Below are 20,277 nucleotides of genomic sequence, written 5' to 3' on the forward strand. Positions count from 1 at the left end.
CCTGTCTTTGATAAAAGTTCTGCTTTGTTTGAGCTGAGCTGATCTCAGAAGAGGAGGTCAGGAAAAAAAAAGAAAGAAAGAAAAAAAGAAGCAGACAGCTAAAGCTGAGTTTCTATGGGAACCAGCAATGCCATCTCTTCACTGGCTGCTAGACTGGGGGGCGTGTTTACTAATCTGAGCTTAGAACAACTGAGCATGCCCACAAGCCAACAGCCAAAGCAAATTCCAGAGGGAGGAAGCCAAGTGGGTTACAGGAGGAGAAGGAAATCTAAGTGATTAAGGGGATGTTGCAGCCTTACTATTAACCTCTGGACAAACAGAGTGGCAGCTATTGAAAGATTTCAAAAAGACTGTTCACTGATTACAATTTTGTGTGTGGGGTTTACATGTCCTTTAAGGTTATTTACAGTATGAATACTGAGACATTCAATTTAGAGACAATTATGTGTTACCTGACACAGTTTAACAAAGATTATTACTGCCTGGTAACCACAAAATGTTACAATATCACCACCCTTGATGGGCTGCCTATTCCCCCGACCTCCACTTCAAGTTCCTTTTATAACATTCAGGTCCTCTGGGTTTCTGTTATAAAGTACAGGGCTCCCTTGTGCATCTTCACACATCACCTTGCTTTTCACTCACATTATGAAATCATTTGAGCTACAAATGCATTATGAATGGTTAGCACATATTTGCGGGCCTAGAACTTGGACCTGGGTTAGTTGATGATACCCCCCACTTTCTTGAAATGGCCACACCCATGTAAAGTCATAAGTTGTGTGTGTATATAGTTCAAAAACAACTTAAAGGAGCTAAAGCTTAAATAAAGAAGTAAGGCAGAAATAGTACATTATGTTCTAAGCTCCACCAGCCGTAGCGTTTTCTGGTCCAGTGCTAGTCCAGCCCAGTGAGCACTCATGTGTAATGATGTCACCAGAAGTGATGGCACAAGCATGCACGTGATGTCATTTCTGCTCATACTTCACCAAGGAACTCCCACTTCTGCTGCTGGATTTGACAGTAATGTATCCGGCAACAGGAAAGGGTTTTTTTTGGAAGCCGTCCCCCTAAAGCTGCAAAGCCGCCTCCCTAGGCACAGGCCCTTGAGTGCCTATAGGGTAAATATGCCCCTGTACACAAGCCAAAGGCAACCACAGCCCTTTAGCAGGGGATATCTGTGCCTCCAAATATGCCCCAGTAGCTCCCCACCATCTTCTGCTAATTCCCTGCACATGCTCTGTGCTGCTGTCGGTTACTGATCTTAGTGAGGGTTGGATTTCAGTCCAACCAACACACAATATACTTTATATACAGAATATAAATGTCACACAATATGGCTGGTTAGTCAATAATATAGATTATTAGTACTCTGAGTACTCAGTCATCACAATTTAATAATCAGCTCTGTAACATCAGCTTATTCTCACTTGTTCTCAGTCCATGTGGTAAAATGGAGTGAAAATCCCAGTCTGAACATAAAAATATACAAAACTTATTATATAGTATTAGTATAGTATTATTGTTTTAAAGCATGTTCCTGATTATCGTATGTCCACATACTGATGTACTAAAGGATTAACCCTCTCCTTTCTGCATGTTGCCAGTAAACACTGCATAGATCAAGAAGGACCTGGAGCAGGTCTATATGACAGTCAAAGCTGTAAATTTGAATTTGATATTTGATAATAAAGTGTGTAGATATTCTGTATGATAGTTATTCTCTTTTCCTTTGAATGTAATGTTAGTGAGACTTGTCTTTCACTGATGTCACTCAGAGCCAACACGAGTCCCTTGAGGTCCAGGCCAGACTGGTAATGCTCATGCTTTTGACAAATGAGGTCATCTCACATGAAAAAGCATTTGCCATCAGTTTGCAAATTAGCCTCAGTAATTTTTCTATAGTTGATATAAAGACAAATGGAAAACTGACAGCTTCCTTTACCATAGTTTGAAATGCATCATTGCTTAATGTCGGTCATTTTAATAGCAGAGGATATTTTGTAGAAAAAACATTTACTATAGGGCTTACTTTCATCAGAAGTTAAATCTGCTAATAGACAGAGTGTTATACGTTAAGCACACAGTACATTTATCCTATTTACCTGTGCATTTTATTCTAAACATGACTATTTTTAGGCATAGACTCAGTGTGAAGAGATAATGCTGCCTCTATATCGTTTGGAGCTCTACAGTGTATTGCAGAATAAATCCATTTGAATAAGTATAATGAGCTCCAAGCTATGATAAATCTTCATAATTTACTTGAGGGTGTTTATATATTAAAATTTTAACAGTGGCAAACTGTTAAAATTGATTTCTAGGATTTCAATCAGGATTTGTTAAACAATGTAGTCTACATTCAGCTCCCAAATGTCTCTGTACCCACACAAACACACAATTCAGTATAAGAAATAAAAGGCACACAAATGTATTTCAATTCTCTCTGCTTACTTGCTGTTACTAGTATTAAAATGCATATCTTCAATTTCTTTTTTTTCTCCCTTGTTTATAGTTAGTTGTCCCATATAGATTGGAATTTCTTTGGCATACGACTGCACTCTCTTGCTTCTTATTGTGACCTTCTCTCTCGATTCTCCCCTTCCCTATCCAGATGTTGCAGAGAAGAAAAGGCATTCTTGCATACAGTCTTAAGTCAGGATCCTTTAATTGGGTGCAAAGATTTCTGTCAAGTCTCACCACATTTGGAAGTCTCACATTTGAAGCAGACCTCAGAGTTTAAAATACCCTCTATTTACTTATAGAACTTAATGATATGAAACTAGGGCAAATATTCAGTAACATGCAGCAGAATGGAGTTGGAGTAAATGTATTGCAAAAGCATTTCTCCTTACTGTATACAGGTAAGGAAAGGCCATCTCCCTTAGGCTCCATTTTAAGCAAATAATTCACACTTTTCAAAAAGTATTTCCTCTTTCTTTGCAACAATAAAACAGTATCTTATACTTGATCTCAACTAAGATATAATTAACCTGTATTGGAAGTAAAACAATCCTATTTAGTGTGATTACTTTTTAAATTATTTTTAGTAGTTTAGGTATAGGAATTTTAATTATGGAAAGACCCCTTATCCAGAAAACCCCTGATCCCAAGCATTCTAGATAACAGGTCCCATACAGGTATAGAAAAAAAAACTTAAAGGCACATGTCCATGAAGTTCAACCTTTTTTTGCCTTTATACCTGCCTAACTGCTAGTTGATCCGGAGGAAGGCAAAAAATATTCTGAAGCTTCTCCAATTTGGCACAAAGGTGGAAAAATTCTTTCCTCACTCCAAGATGGCAATAAGACCAGTCCCTGGATCAACTTGTACTAAGAGCTATCGCCCATAACCCTGTATTCCCTCACTTGTACTGAGAGCTATCTCCCCTACCCCTGTATTCCCTCACTTGTACTGAGAGCTATGTCCCATAACCCTGTATTCCCTCACTTGTACTAAGAGCTATCTCCCATAACCCTGTATTCCCTCACTTGTACTGAGAGCTATCTCCCATAACCCTGTATTCCCTCACTTGTACTGAGAGCTATCCCCCATAACCCTGTATTCCCTCACTTGTACTGAGAGCTATCCCCCATAACCCTGTATTCCCTCACTTGTACTGAGAGCTATCTCCCATACCCCTGTATTCCCTCACTTGTACTGAGAGCTATCTCCCATACCCCTGTATTCCCTGACTTGTACTGAGAGCTATCTCCCATAACCCTGTATTCCCTCACTTGTACTGAGAGCTATCTCCCCTACCCCTGTATTCCCTCACTTGTACTGAGAGCTATCTCCCCTACCCCTGTATTCCCTCACTTGTACTGAGAGCTATCTCCCATACCCCTGTATTCCCTCACTTGTACTGAGAGCTATCTCCCATAACCCTGTATTCCTTGACTTATACTGAGAGCTATCTCCCATAACCCTGTATTCCCTCACTTGCTAAAAAAGTCATCCAACCCCTTATTGAAGCTATCTAATTTATCTGCCAGTAGGACTGATTCAGGAAGACAATTCCACAACTTAACAACTCTTACAGTAAAAAACCCTTTCCAAATATTTAGATGGGAACTTACCAGCGCTCTGTAAGGTTGAAGATTAACACCCTCCTCCCGTGAATCTATGCCCCTTTTAATACAGCTCAAAACCTTGTTTGCCCTTCTTTACTTCCGAATTAAGCCACATAAGGTGGTTCTTAACAGTTCTACATTTACTTTGTAAGGGATTAAATGGAGAACATGAATGATTTAATACCAATGTAAATGACAACCATTTCTACCATTTTCTACTGTTGTTAGCAGAAAACACAATGCCCCAATCTATGCTTAAAGGACAGCCCTTAAGGAGTTAAATTTGCTTTTCTACAATTCAGGGTCTTTGTTGCCCCAGTGTATAATTGGTTTTTGCATTAAACACCAAATGAAATAATATTATGGTCACTATTACCCAGGTGTTTAATTTGCTGTACGTTCTGGGTCGTTAGAGAACACTAGATCCAGTATAGCATGGTTCCTGGTTGGCTCCTCAACAACCTGTGACATAAAGTTGTCATGCAACAAGTTTATAAACATGTTCCTATTTACTGTCCTGCCAGTACTATTGATCTAGTCCTTATCAGGGTAATTATAATCTCCCATTATTATTGCTTGCCCCAAACTAACAGCCTTTATCTCGTCATTTACATTAGGGGGTGTAGAGCATATGCCTGCCATTAATTTGCTGGACACTTTACTATCTGTGAAAGGGTCAACCCATAAGGCTTCAGCTCCCTCATTTACCATCATCACTTCCTCCTTTACATAGGCTTTTTTAAAATTTACCCCTCCTCCTTTTCTATTTCCTCTGCCCCTCTGAAACAATGTGTAGCCTCCTATATTAACTGCCCAATCATGTGATTCATTCAACCACTTTTCAGCAACTCCAGTCACATCATATTTCCTCTTCAGTACTAGCATCTCCAGCTCTCCTATTTTACCAATCAGAATCCTTGATTTTGTAAACATACATTTAATACCGGTACCAGTGTCAACATTTTGCATATACAACTTATGGTCCTCCCTGTCATTATCAGTACCTCCAAGCAAGCCTCCTCCCCCATTTTGCTTTCTATCCCCACTACCTCATCAAACCTGTCTTCTGCAGAATTACTCACTGCACCCTCCCGTCCATGCCTTGTTTAAAATCTCCTCCAACCCTCTAGCCATTCTCTCCCCTAAAGTAGCTGCACCATCATCATTGAGGTGCAGCCCATCCCTGGCAAAGAGCCTGTAGCTAACTGATAAATCAGCCCAGTTGTTCAGAAACCCAAAGTCCTCCTCCTTACACCAACCTCTCAGCCATACATTAATCTCCCTGAGTTCCCGCTGCCTCCTTAAAGTTTGTGGCACAGGTAATATCTCTAAGAAAAGTACCTTGGACGTCCTTGCCCTTAACTTTTTGCTTAGTTTTTTAAAATTGTTCTTGAGGACCCCCCCTCTAACTTTGTCTTTGGTACCTATGTTCTCCAGCCCCTCCCAATAATATTCTTCCTTGAGACAGATTACTCTATCTACCTTTCTAATAATCGAATCTCCTAAAACTGTAACCTGTCTTTCCTTCCTAGTGCTGCCCCCCAGAGTGCTTTGAGATCAGCCTGCTCCATACATGCCAATTCAGAGGTGTCCTTCCCAGCATCTTCACCCAAAGTAGCAAATATGTTAGTTTGCTCAAGCTGTGGGCCAGCCCCCCTAATCTTTCATCCCCTACTTCCTCTCCTGACTGTCACAAACTTGTCTCCCTCATTAGCCTCCACTGTTCCTTCTCCACCCTCCACTACACTGGCCCCTGTCAGTGGTGACAGTGGTGACATTACACAGGGTACTTACAGCCTCCCGATTTTTTCGGCGCCTTTACGACTTTTCGGAAATTATCGCGACTTTTTCGTTACCAATACGATTTGCACGAAAAAACGCGAGTTTTTCGTAGCCATTCCGAAAGTTGCGATTTTTTCGTAGCGTTAAAACTTGCGCGAAAAGTTGCGCTTTTTTCGTAGCGTTAAAACTTAAAAGGCGCGACGTTTTGCGCAAGTTTTAACACTACGAAAAAATCGCAACTTTTTGCGCAAGTTTTAACGCTACGAAAAAATCGCAACTTTCGGAATGGCTACGAAAAACTTGCGTTTTTCCGCAAAAATCGTATTGGTAACGAAAAAGTCGCGATAATTTTCCGAAAAAATCGCAAAATACCGATCATTACGAAAAAGACGCAATCGGACGCATTCGGCCCGTTCGTGAGTAAGTATATGGGCCCCTTAGTGTGAAGACACACTGAGCTACTGGTAGCAGCTACTTTTTCATGGCTGCTAAACTCCAAAAAAACACCTTGCCATAGACAATACTGAGAATTGCCGTTGCTAAAACACACGCTGAGACAATTATCAGTAAATGATCAGCATTGTCTATTCAATGCCCCATCAAGTAGCTGCTTCTAGTAGCTCTGTGTGTCCCTTAGATCACATGCAACACTCGCTTAGCAGCTCCCACACTCGCTGTGTGTTTTTTCAGTGAAGAGGAGCAATGGGAAAGGGCCTGAAATTAGCCATTATAATAACTTGATTCTCCCCAGTGATTAACCATTTTCTCGTCCTTTAAAACAAGAGCATTTTCCCAACAGTCAGGAAAAGTATTAATAACTGTGATAAAATTTAAACTGCTGGGAATCTATCAAGTGCAATAATTTACTTCTATTGCTATGTTGTCTCCACCACTTTTTTCATCTAGCCTGCAGTGTTGCATATTATGTTGGCCTCATCCTGTGGAAGACATCTGTCCCTGGTACCTGGAGATTTTTCATGTCACAGTCTCAGCAGCATAAATGTACAGGCAAGATCTAGTTAGATCTCAGCATGCCAATTTCGTGTAGGAGGAATTTTATATCTTCTATATATTCTATGCATTTACACCTCTGTTAAAGTGTTTTAAATATACTTTATGAATATCAGCAATGTATAGATGATACACTGAAATATGGTGTTCTGCACAATGATAATCACGGGGAGGCTCATTTATCAACATTCTGATTTTAGTGGTTGTAGAATTTTGTGAAACCACAAATAAATGAATTTCCACTAACACCAGTCATGTCTAGTCATTTATAAAAAGATCCAAATAAAAAGAGCACAAAGAAATTTAAATGTGTAACGATTACAAAAAGAACATGAAAACCTAAAATTTTGCTGCAGAAAATTCACGGAAAGTTCAGTCACAGTTTTATATTTTAGCAAAAAAGAATCAATGCAAATGAATACAAATTGAAACATATTTATGGTCTTCATTGTCAAAAACAGCAATAAAATAGTCATATTGGCAGCAGAAATTTTTTTAAAAAAAGTATGGCCTCACAATTACTTATGCTATGCTCTGCACCCAGGCTGAATTTAAAATTTAATGTGAGATGCAGAGCACAGCTTTGGTGGGGTTTAAGGCAAACCCGTCCTTATCACTTGCCCTATGGCAAGGACTAGCCTTATTTGCACACTGAATCCAAGAGCTTATTCAAATGCACAGGTTAGGGGCTGCAAGCTCAGGAGCTGCAGAACAAAAAGTAAAATACATCAGCACAAAGAATAAAAGCAGTCTTACAATAGCTGGGAATCCCTGCCCTACACCATAGAAAGAGTACATGCAATGATAAAAAATGTGGGTTATACTGTGGCTACTTTTCTAATGCTGACGGACTCCCAGTATTATGTGCTGACACTGAGGAGAAGCAATCAGATAGAGTCTATATACTGGGTAACCTGGGGTATACCTGTAACTAAGCCATGAAGCCAGTCTAATGTGAATCCAAGGTGAAAATATGAACAAATATATAGGCCAGTGACGAGCAATCGGTAGGCAGAAACGGAGTCCAGTAATCGGGCCAGTAGTTGGAACAGGCAGCTGGCAAGCAGGCCACGGTCAAAACCAGGAGATCCATAAGAACAGAGCTAGGACAAGGCAGGGAACAAAGAACCAGGCAAGAACTCAGAAACTAAGAACCAGATGGGGCTCTCAGGAACAGGAAAACGCAAATCGCAGGAGGGCAAACCTAGGCTAGAAAGCTTAAAGGAGAAGGAAAGGTAAAACATAAGTAAGGTTTATCAGAAAGGTCTATGTAAATACAGCCATAAGCACTTACAGAAATGCTGGTGGGTGGAGGAAAGAGAGCAGACTGCAGAAATACAAGAGGTATATAGTTGAGACTGATCAGTACCAGCCCTAAGAGACTCCAGTGACTCAGCTGTCTACTGTATATAGCATTAACATTACATTTGTGACTTATTTGTTATCTTTTTACAAATGATCTATTATAAACAAAGAAGCTGATTTATTATAGATTGAATTTCTAGAAGAATATCCAACTGTCCCATCTATTTCATGATTTAACAAAACCTTCCAGACTGTCAGAAAAGTTCTAATATATTAACACATTTATCAAAGCCAATTGATGTGCCAGTTCATCCGAAGGTGTTTGATCACTTTGTGCAGTCCAACACATTCATTTCTTATGGGTGTCGGTACACAGGGCTGCTTGCCAGTACTGAAAACTCTCCTATCCAAATGGTTAAACCCCAACACGAAACGGACGCACACCATTAAATTTGATAGAAAAAAAACATTTGTTTTTGTTGTGGACCAATAAAACATAACCATGTAAAATACAAATATAGGTCATGGAATTAATATGGTAGGGTGAGCATTTGCCTTTACAATTTTCATAGCAGCAGGATGTTATGATATTATTCAGCGAGCAGCAGCATGAAACACTAAAAGAATTCAGTTTTACCAAGTCATTGTATTTCACACAATGAACCTATTTTTCTCAGAGACTCGGTCTTGACTTCTGTTTCACCAAATAAATATATCTGTATTGTAAGAGGTCACATTTTAAAAAGCATTTTACGGTTATACTTGAAAGCAAACATAAAAGAAACAGAAATATCATGAGAAAAATGAACGTGTTTATCTGTCCATCAGAAAAATAGGTAAACAAAAAGATGCACAGCTTTGTAGTGGGACTTTTTTTTAACAATATACTGGTATTTGATGTGCATTTTTACATATGGTAAAAGGGGCTAAGGGTAATGGAGATGGTTTTAGGATGAAGGAGTAAGTCCCACTTTTTTGTCCATAAAAATCAGAATCAGAGAAGAAATTGGCAAAAATCAATGGTTCAAGTTAAATGGAGCTTAGTGCAGACACAAGCGTGTGGTCATATTAAATTTGATTGTGGGTCAAAGAGGTCGGCAGATTCTAGGAGAGGCTAAAGTCAGAGCAGGTGGCAGACAAAGAGCATAGATACTTATTGCAAAAGAAGTCAAAACAAGTAATGGGCAAAAATCAATGTCAGGAGGCAGGCAGGGTCAATATTGCAGCAGCAGCAGCCAACAACAAAGGATTTAACATCATTTCCACTATCACTGTCTAAAGATTAAGTGCAAATCTTCACCTCAAAGCACTGCATTTTTCATTTTGCAACTGCATATCATTGGACGCCCACAAGCAATGATGGCAGACTCACATTGGCAGCCCATCACAGGAGAATGCTGAAGAAGGAAGAAAACCGTGGTTTAGACCAACTGTGTAACATTGGAAACTGGAGAACCAAGAAGCTTGCAATGAAAATGTATTTTTTACATTATTTCCATTTTCAGCAAAGGTCAGACTATCAAAAGCATCTTGAAAGTCAATGTAAGAAACCCTTTACAATTCAAATGTAATTTGAACAGCTTTTATGAAAAGCAAAGGTTATAAATTACTTGTTATCCCCCATGTGGCCAAAATATTAAAAATCAAAGTAACAGTTTGATGACCATACTGTATATATGTTGTCTAATGCTGGAACTTTCCTTAGCCTTTGCATATTTAGACTTAACAAACAAAAAAAACAGACTATTGTACCCCTGTGTGTCACTGAATGTTCTTTAATAATTTCTTTACATATAATCTATTAAAAATGTTTAAAATATTTGCAAGATGTTAAGGATTAAGTCTTACATTGTCTTTGCTGTGCCATTACTAAATGGTACAGACTGTCAGCTATGGTTCCATTACAGAATGTTACCATATTCATTACGGATGGGAATCTCAAAGGGTCATCAGATGCTCATGCAGGCAGTATCCATGGTACAAAATGATGATTTACAGAATAAGTAGTCTTCTTCTCTTTTGTACTCCTGAACTGCACTCATCAGGGCAGCTTTAACTAGAAGTTAATTAAAGCTGGCCATACCCGCACCCAACTTTGTTTAGAAAGATTTTCAGACCGTGCGTGGTCTTTGAATAATCATCATGACAATTTTCGTACCATGGCGATTGGTCGTTTAGTCGACTGGACAGATGGAAAATTTCTGTTGGACAATGATATCTTTGCATGTATTGTCTAGCTGACAATATCTATGGATGACCTATGATGTATAAACAAAATGGACACACTCACAGAAGAACTTTATGAACGTTTGTCAAAGTTTTCCTATTTAAAAGCTAATGTTTTCTCCAACAAGAATGCTTTCTCTTCTTTTTCTTTTCCTGATGTGCTGTTGCCAATACTCTTGCAAATGCTGCTCTGCATTTTAAAGGAGAAGGAAAGGCTAAGTCACTTGGGGGTGCCAAAATGTTAGGCACCCCCAAGTGACTTAGAAAGCCTACCTTGTACCCCGGGCTGGTGCCCCTGTACGGAGGGAACAGCACCAGCCCGGGGCAGCTGCCGGCGCTTCCTCCTTCCTCCTCGCTTGCGCGCGCATGCGCAGTAGAGTGAAAAGCCGAACTTAAACATTAAAGTCGGCTTTTCACTCTACTGCGCATGCGCCGGCCGGCGGATTTCGCCGGCAGCGCGCAAAGGAAGGAGGAAGCGGTGTCTACAGGTGCCCCGGGCTGGTGCTGTTCCCTCCGTACAGGGGCACCAGCCCGGGGTACAAGGTAGGCGCTCTAAGTCACTTGGGGGTGCCTAACATTTTGGCACCCCCAAGTGACTTAGCCTTTCCTTCTCCTTTAATGCCAATAGATTCACCACATTAGTTCCACCTAGAACAATACAGTATATTTATTCTGCAGAAAGCATTGCCATACCTGAGTAAAGAGCCCTAGAAGCTTTCTCCATTTGTTTATGACAGCAGCTGCCATTTGCAGTAGCTTCCTGCTGTATAGCTCTAGCCCTTATAGCTCAAATCACACATTCCTAAAGGAGGGGGGAGCAGGAGAGGGGAGAGAGCTGGGCAGACTCTGGCCCTGGGAATGAAAGATTTTTCTGAGAGAGGAAGTCAGATACCCTAAAAACATGTGTATAAAAAAGGAGACAAGAAATCCTGTGTTTCTTTTGATAGAGGATAGAGTGCAGCGTTTCTGTGAGTGCTTATGGATATATTTACATAGACCTTTCTGATAAAGCTTACTTAGTTACATATTCATGATATTTGAGATCTTAAGATTTTTTTTTTTTTAATAAATACTAGACATTTGGGAAAATTAGTTTAGTCCAATTTGAAAATAAAAAAAAGAGAAATTATGGGGTTTAAATTAATCTGCACACTAAGGGGAGATTTAATAATCCACAAGCACTCGGAGCATTCACTCAGCATATTTTCGGTGACTTTTTCAAGCTTCGGTATCGTGACATTCCTTGGGCCAGGTTGAAGCTGCAGAGTGCCATTGAGTCCTATGGGAGACTTTCCTTGGGCCAGGTTGGAGCTGCAGAGTGCCATTGAGTCCTATGGGAGACTTTCCTTGGGCCAGTTTGGAGCTGCAGAGTGCCATTGAGTCCTATGGGAGACTTTCCTTGGGCCAGGTTGGAGCTGCAGAGTGCCATTGAGCCCTATGGGAGACTTTCCTTGGGCCGGGTTGGAGCTGCAGAGTGCCATTAAGTCCTATGGGAGGCTTCCAAAATCATGCACTGAAGGTTCAAAGTCAGAAAGGTTTTCCTGCATTTTATGATCGTTCGGATACAAAAATTTTGTGACTTTTTTCATATTTGTGATATTTGCGATCTTAAGAAATTATCGTATCCAATCCGAATTTATCCCATTCGGGATTCTAACTCGCGTTTTCATGAATGTGCCCCTAAGTGTCAATAACTTCTGTATATTATAATATAAAACTGTGTTTCCCACACATACTTTTTAGGCACTATGCATGCCCTTTGATTGATAGGGCCCAGAATATGGTGTTTGCAGGATACACAGTTTTACTGTATATTGTACTGTAGATGAGTTATTGACCACTGATCTGCTTAATTGATTACTTTATAGACCTGTACTTGTCAGGGCTTATATAAATAAAGAATACTGGGCCAAATTCAATTCAGTAAGAAAAAGGTTTATCACCTGAAAATTTGTCAATTAGATTCAATGTGAGATGCAATTCAATTTAGAAAAACCTACCTCACAGTTTCACCATCATGTAAAACCTCTATTGAAGTCTACGGGAAAAAACTGAAGCTGAATTTGGAGAAAACTTTTTTCTCCTCAAATTGAACCTCATCCATTAGTTTTTATGTAATATACTTTACACTAAGGTGTAAACTTACATCTTGATAAATCTGCCCCTATGTGACTGAAACATTGGATTTGCAATAAAAAATACTTTTTTTTTATACAAAATTAAAAAAAACGTTTGCAGGGAATGGGCAGTTGTGCATAGAACAGTAAATAGGATTTAGAAAATATGTTCGGTATCATGGTGTTATGTTTTCTCTAGGAAACATTCAGTACATATCTGCTAAAGCAAACTGCTGCTACGGTACAAATACCTGCCAAAAATCTCTTTAAATAGAGACAAGTGAAAAGTTAAAGTGAAAAAGAGAGCCCCTGCTGTTTAGAAGATGGAGAATGTTTGAATAGATGGTCTAGTGGGAAAGCAAATATACCTTTTTCAAAACTGCTAATGTCAGGAAATGTTCTATCTGAAATGAATAAAATGGACCAACAAAGCAAAGGAAGAACAGTAACTTGTCTGAATGCAAAAGCCAGCCAGTCATACTGGGTAACCAAAAATCAATGGACAAAAGTATAAAGCCAAATTGAAACCTATACCTATTCAGATCTTGTTTTCATTTGCTTTTCTTCCACAGGGAAACTAAGGACTTACCAATGGAAAATGGACATGTTTTTTACTATCTGAGAAATAGCTAAAATTGTAGCATGCAGATTAGTATATGGAATTTCCCCAGTTTCTGGAACACGGCCTTTTGCTTTGTTATCTTAAAAGTTGCTTATATTATTTAATTTGCTTGTGGATTGTGCAGCAGATTAATATTGTATGAGCCCCTTTCAGCTTCTGTATTTGATGCTGAATCTGGGCAGCAACTTCTGGGAGGTGTTTGATCTTTGGAATGAGCCATGATGTTGAGATCTACCCTTATTGCACATAGGCTTCTTTAAATCAGAGGAACTTCAAATCTATAGCATGCTTATATAAATATGTGTGAAGATACATCTTTTACTGTTCAGCTGTGTCCAGAGTAACCATAGTGTTAAAGGTTTGACTAATTATGGGACTGTGTTTCCCTTCACTGTGACTGTGCTGGCCTGAAGCTGATGAACAATAATAGCAAATGCTAAGGCAATTTACTGTATTTTAATTATGGTTACATCTGTATTTAAGATTAAAGCACTTATGACACTTTGAGGGAACCTTTAATATTAATGGGTAAACACAGTAATAGCAATAAAGCCTGGTTTGGTTGTTTTCTATACAGGTATGGGACCCATTATCCAGAATTATTGGGACCTGGGGTTAAATAAATAATCTTTAGAAATTATAAGAGGTGAGGTGAGGTACAAATGATTCCACATGAGAAACTTCTGAAGGAATCAGAAACACAGAACAAAATTAAGATCCCTTTTGTGTCTGAATATGGTCTGTTAAGGAAAAACATAGAAACAATTGTAAAAATATTATGTAGGGGAGATTTTTAAACCTAAATCCTTATCAAGGACATTGCTAATCTTATTAGAGCTAAAGTTTGAATATATGACTGAACTGTAGTAACTGTAATTCCATCAAGAAATGTGATTGCATTACACACCCACATAAGGGACACAGATTTCCCACTAAACAATATCACACGTGTAATTTTGACTTTGTGATATATTCATTGAAATTCTCCTGAGGTAAACTGTGTATAGGGTAATCATCACGTCTGGAAAATATGAGGATCGTGAAACATAAAAGATCTATTAATACATATAATCCAGACAATAGGAAAACACATAGGCCTGTGGGAAGACAAAACATAACACTGTCAGCTTGTACTGGATGGTAGAGATGTAGCGAACTGTTCGCGGCAAACTAATTCGCGCGGACATCGGGTGTTCGCGAACGCGCAAGTTCGCAAACTTTCCGCGTATGTTCGCAATTTGGGTTCACCGCGTTTTTTTTCGCTGCGTTTTTTCTCAGCCTAAAAAACGCCACACAACCACACATGGCATTTTTCAGCCTAGTACTGGTGTAATCAAATCCCGTTTCCATGGTGCCAATAGCGTGAAATAGCAAAAAACGCTGCGTATTTCCGCTAGGTCTGCCCGTTTTTACACAACGCTTTTTCAACAAAGTATTTTTTAGAGAAATTTTTGCTTGATCCCCCTCCTGCATGCCACTGTCCAGGTCGTGGCACCCTTTAAACAAATTTAAAATCAGTTTTCTGGGCAGAAATGGCTTTTCTAGGTTTTAAAGTTCGCCTTCCCATTGAAGTCTATGGGGTTCGCAAAGTTCGTGAATATTCGCGCTTTTTGGCGTAAGTTCGCAAACTTTTTTTTTTAGGTTCGCTACATCCCTACTGGATGGTTCTACAACAGGTTTCAGTACCTATTAAGGGTGGAAATAGAAAACAGTTTTTACTCAGAAATGAAGTGACTGGTATGAATGAAGTCAGGAGCTTGAAATGTTTTTTAACATTTTAACATAACTGTTAAGTAACTGTTTTACGTCGGTTTCTTTTGCATTGGAGGGGTAACTAACAGACACAAATGGGCAAATGTAAGTGCTGTAGGTCACAGTGGGTGACACTACAATATAAGTGTTAGTTTCCAGATCAGGTGCTGGGTGAGTGCTCCAAAAGGTAGTCTTTAAGTTTAGTTTAAAAAGACTGGGGGAGGATTCTCTCCGGAGGAAATCAGGGAGGGCATTCCAACTGTAAGGGGCAGCCAGGCAGAAAGGTTTAAGGGGGAAACAGCAGTAGTAGTGGGGGGCGCAGCCAAGCGATTGCTCTGCGAGGAACAAAGGAGTCGGCCAGAAACGTACAGAGACACAAGGGAAGAGATGTAGTGAGCAGAGGAATTGAGGGCTTTGAAGGTTAAGAGAAGGAGTTTGTAAAATATTCTTTGTTTGATAGGAAGCCACGATAAGGACTTTAGCAGGGGAAGGGCCTGAACTCTCCTGGATGAGAGGAGGAGAATTCTGACAGCAGTATTTAATATAGACTGTAGGGGGGAAAGATGGGAGTACAATTGTGCCTCCATGCAAGAGATTTAAAAATGGGCATCTACTTTAAAGCCACTGGGAGCAACATCAAAGGGGATGGTGAGCAACATGTTACTCATGCACCACTGGTTAGTAGTGATGAGCAAATCTGTCCCAAAAAATCTTTCAAAAGATTTGCGAAATGGCGAAAGTGTCGCACACAACTTTTTCTTTTTACGTGCGTGACAATTTTTTTGCCATGGGCGACCATGCAAAATCCATGTCTGCTGAATTATTTCGCCCATCACTACTGGTTAGGGATAAATGATCTAAATAAACAGAAACTGCTACTACAGCATTGGGCACCACACATGAACTATATTAAAAAATAACAATAGAAATAAGGATGCTGCTATTAAAGGGGTCAAATAGCAGCATCCTTATTTCTATTGTTATTTTAAAGTGTATGTATCCAGCTTGATTTACTTCTGGTGATGTTATTTTGTTGATTCAAATATTTGAATATTTTATAATTGTTATGTCTCATTTAGGAGATGAACGCTCTATATAAACAACAAGTCTAAAAAAATACCTGTGCATTTTTATTATACTTGATCTACCATAAAATCAGCATAGGTAACTGTAATGTGAAATGACTGCAAATATAATGTATATGAGAGTGTGCCTACTGCAAGATTAATCAAATTCACATTAAATCTGATGAATCTTACAGAGAAAGCTAGTAGCTGTGAAGATCAGCAATCAGAAACAGCACATTTGATTTTAAGAAATACATTTCCAATTATCCTCTGGAAGACCCAAAGATTGAAATGTAATTTTTCACACTTTGCATTCATATTTTTCCTTCCATTCTTCATTCAGAGAGGGACAATGCACTTTGTTAGTAAATAATTCACAAACATGCAGAGCTGGAAAGAAAATGTTACTTACCTGTGACACTTTGTTCAATTAACTAGCTCAAATGGAAACGCTGTTACTAGTTAATTGTTCTTGACTGGTAATTCACATCAGGAGTACGGGACGGCCTTACATCAATATGTAATAGTTGACGGAGCTGAAAGAATCAAGGTGAATCAATTCTATGATTCAGTGGAAATAATTGCAAAGAGCCGGTTTAAATGCAAACACTGGCGATATAATAAGCACGAAAATCATACTTCCCTGTTTATTAATTATGTTTGTATACAATATTGAAAACTATTGTTTAAACATATTTGCATTCAAGTGTTCCTTTTTACTGCAGCATGCCAGCAATTTAATTAAAATGGATATAATGGAATGTGAGCCTCCTGCTCCCTGTCTGTAAAATTCTGCATGTGGTTTAGTGCCTGAAAGTAACTTTCAATTCCCAATTCCCAGACAATAATCCAGAGTGATTAACTATTGTAAAGTTTAATTTCCTGTGTTTACTTGATGAAATCATTCATAATATATGGGGCCTTGTCTATGCTCATAAAGGGTAAGTGATAATCATTATTGTGAATAAAAACCCAAAGCTGGGTTCTGAGAGGGTTCCAGTTTGGACACTCCTGTAGTGTATGTACTGTTTTCTCTCAAGATTAGAACCTTAAAGGAGAATATATTTGTTATAAGAAAATATTGCAATGTGAAAAAATGATTTCTAATGTAAAACCCTTGCTAGTTCTGCAGGAAGTTTCCATGCTATACTAGCGGTAGCATGCATGTGCAATCATCAATGCATCCTGGTCAAGCGCAAGCACCATTTGCTTTTAAGGCACATCAGATTTGACACTTACACTTGCGTGATGTGGCAAGTGTATCACGTCCTGTTCTGACCAATCTCTATCATTTATGGAACTCTGCTGCCTTCGCTACTTCGCTACCCCCCACTTTCTGTTCCTAACTTTGGGCAAGCCTCCAGCTAGTTGGAGGTGCAAGTGGGTCTTGGCTAATCTGACCAGCTTCAAAACCAGGTGTAAAAACAGCACCAGCATGCACTCATTGGACTTCAGGAAAGTGGTGTAAAGTTTCCAGAAAGCTTTATTCAATGGTAAAAACCTGGCGCATTTCATGTGTTGCCACACAACAATGCTTTTCTTGAAAATGTTTCCTTTGTGCAAATTTAATACAGCTTTTGCAAACCCCAAAACTCTTTAGAGACCACATTTGCCCCCGGAAGAAAGATTAAGAAGTTTCTAGTTTTCACCTCTGCGTAGTAAATGTAATGAAAGTTCTTGCTGAAAAAGCCATTATTTTTGTGCAAAATATTGTATTCCACCTTTAGCAAGCAAAAGTTCACTATGTGCGGTTAAAAAAATTGAAATTTGCAATGTAATGCCTGCTTAATTTTGTTCTTATTTATGCAATTTTTTCCTGTTCACAACTATTACATTCCCCCTAAGACTTACTTAATTAAATAGGATAGGTTATACACTCCAAACAATGGAATCTAGAAGGATGGAAAGGAAGATAGAAATAGGGAAGGACTTTGGTAGAAGGATTGGTAGAATAACCAGGGTAATTACAGTAAGCAGAAAAGAGATGCAGGTTGGTGCAGCATAACAGAGACATTTATAGGAGAGGATTTAAGGAACATATTGCAAATTCAGTCTCTCTGGTGTCTCCATGATAAGAAAGGATGTGGGTTTTTAAGTGTAGATGACATCATACTAAAAGGGATTAAATAAAAAGCGTGAAGGAAAAAGAAAAATGAAATATCCACCCAAAGCAGGGATTTTGTGATCAGGGGTGACTGAGGATATGTCTACACAGGGGAGATTGTTGATACTAACAGTTAATGTAGAGACATAAGAAATTCAGTTTCAGAAAACTTGAGTTCAGGTAGAAAGGTTAAACATGGTTAAGCCACCAGTAGAGAACAATAAAGGAAAAACATATGGGGACCTAGCATTAAACCCTGGAGCATTCCAAAGGCTTGATTTATAAGATGAAAACTATACTAAGGCAATGTTCCTACAGCACAGAATGTCAGTAGATTTGGAACAAACAAGAAAAGGCATTAGAAAAGTCAGTTTAAAAGAAAAAAGTGTATTTTTTTTAAAAGAAAACTGGTAAAAAGTTACAGTGGACAAATAATTTAGTATATAGGTTACTGTATTTATCTTTAGTCCAGAAGACATTTTATTGCACAGACACTGTGGTACAAAATGTAGTTTTCCTATTAAAACAGATCTCCTTTGCAACCCAAGTTTGTGATGTTGAAGACAAAGACAGACAATAGAATGTAATCATAGCCTATCCTGTGCTAGAATGGAATTGCCGCAGAATCTCCTAAACCATCTGGGATGCCTTCTCCTCTAACCCTTTCAGCCCCCTCCATTAGGAATTTACTTTGGCTGTTGGCTACTGAGCATGCTCAGTTCTCCTCAACTCAGGTTACCAAACACATCCTTCAGTCTAGCAGCCAATAAAGAAATGGCATTGCAGGTTTCCATAGTTTAACCATTACAGTGCTTAATCCAAGAAGGACGTTTTATTAAAGTAAGTTCAGTCGGTGGGAGGCTGCATTCTTGATTGCATGAACTTTACAGCGCACATGTACTGTTTGCGGATGTAAATGGCTGCCAGGTGAAAACTGCTATTTGTTTTAAGTAAAAATATGATGGTGCTGGTAAATGGAGGGATATGTACAATACAAATGGTATGTTTTGAGTGAGGGAGATGAGCTCAACTTATATATATGGTAGGAGCATGTTGGGCTTATTTAGCCTTTAATATTAATAATATTTTTAGTGGCTCAGTGAACATGCTGTATTATTTGAAGGTGGTACAAATTTGACTGTGCACCTTTTGAATGTTATGTGCACAGTGATCCTTCTCAGTAGTTTTATAGATGATGTTGTGCTCACCATGTGGGAACCAGCCTAACAAAAGGGTGGAAGGCAGACACAGACAGGCTTGCTAATGCTCCTGGGAAAATGCAGCATATTCACAGCTAATCTTAGAGGTGCCTACTGTTTCAGGGAATCACTTTCAGCATAGAGAAGCTCTTTAATACTTTGTGCCAAGCCATTACAAAGAGAAATGCTAAGTTCTCTCTATATTAATTTAGTGCATTGTACTGTATTATACATGGCAAAGTTAGAATCAATAATATCTGATTCCATAAAAAAACTGAATTGCAGTCTTAATTGGCAGAAGGATATTGATATGTTTAATAACAACCATAAAGAGAAAAAAAATCATTGAGCTATATGCATATATTGCAATGACAGAAAGACAAACTAAGGGCAGTGTATTAGTAAGAATATAAGAGAGAGCCAGGATGATAAGAAACATAGATTGGTAGATTGGACAGAGATTGTTTGGGACAAAAGCTAACAAATGTCTAATATTAATTTGGTGGCACAATGACCACTAGAGGCCACTCTTGTTACACTAAGCTTTTTTTTAATTATGCTGCCTATCAATGAAAAGAATGATCCTTGCACACCATTGCAGTAAAATATTATTATGAAGTCGACTTTGGCTCAGCTCACTTCTGCTATGGAAATAATGGCCTTCCACATAACAAACTATGCTATAAAAGCCCAACATAAAAATAAAAAAGAATAGAAAAAATGTCTTATTCCTGCCATAGTTATAACCCTAGTCATTTTCTCTATCATTGTTAAAAAGAGGTTACGGTTAAATAAAGAAACTGTGCTGAAGTTTAAAGAAGAGTAGTTATGTTTCTACTTAGCATCCATCCTACGTAACATAGAATTTTGTGTTTATCTGTTTATAACGCGTGCCTAGTGTTGCCGTTCTCCATAATTATGCCTGGAATGCCACTAGTCGAACTTCACATTCTCTCTATAAGGAAGTAATCAGACGCTTTGGCATAAATGTTATAGTCACTGTAGGAGGAATATTGCCC

Source organism: Xenopus tropicalis, chromosome 8, assembly GCF_000004195.4.
Source record: "Xenopus tropicalis strain Nigerian chromosome 8, UCB_Xtro_10.0, whole genome shotgun sequence".
NCBI classification, from domain to species: Eukaryota; Metazoa; Chordata; class Amphibia; order Anura; family Pipidae; genus Xenopus; species Xenopus tropicalis.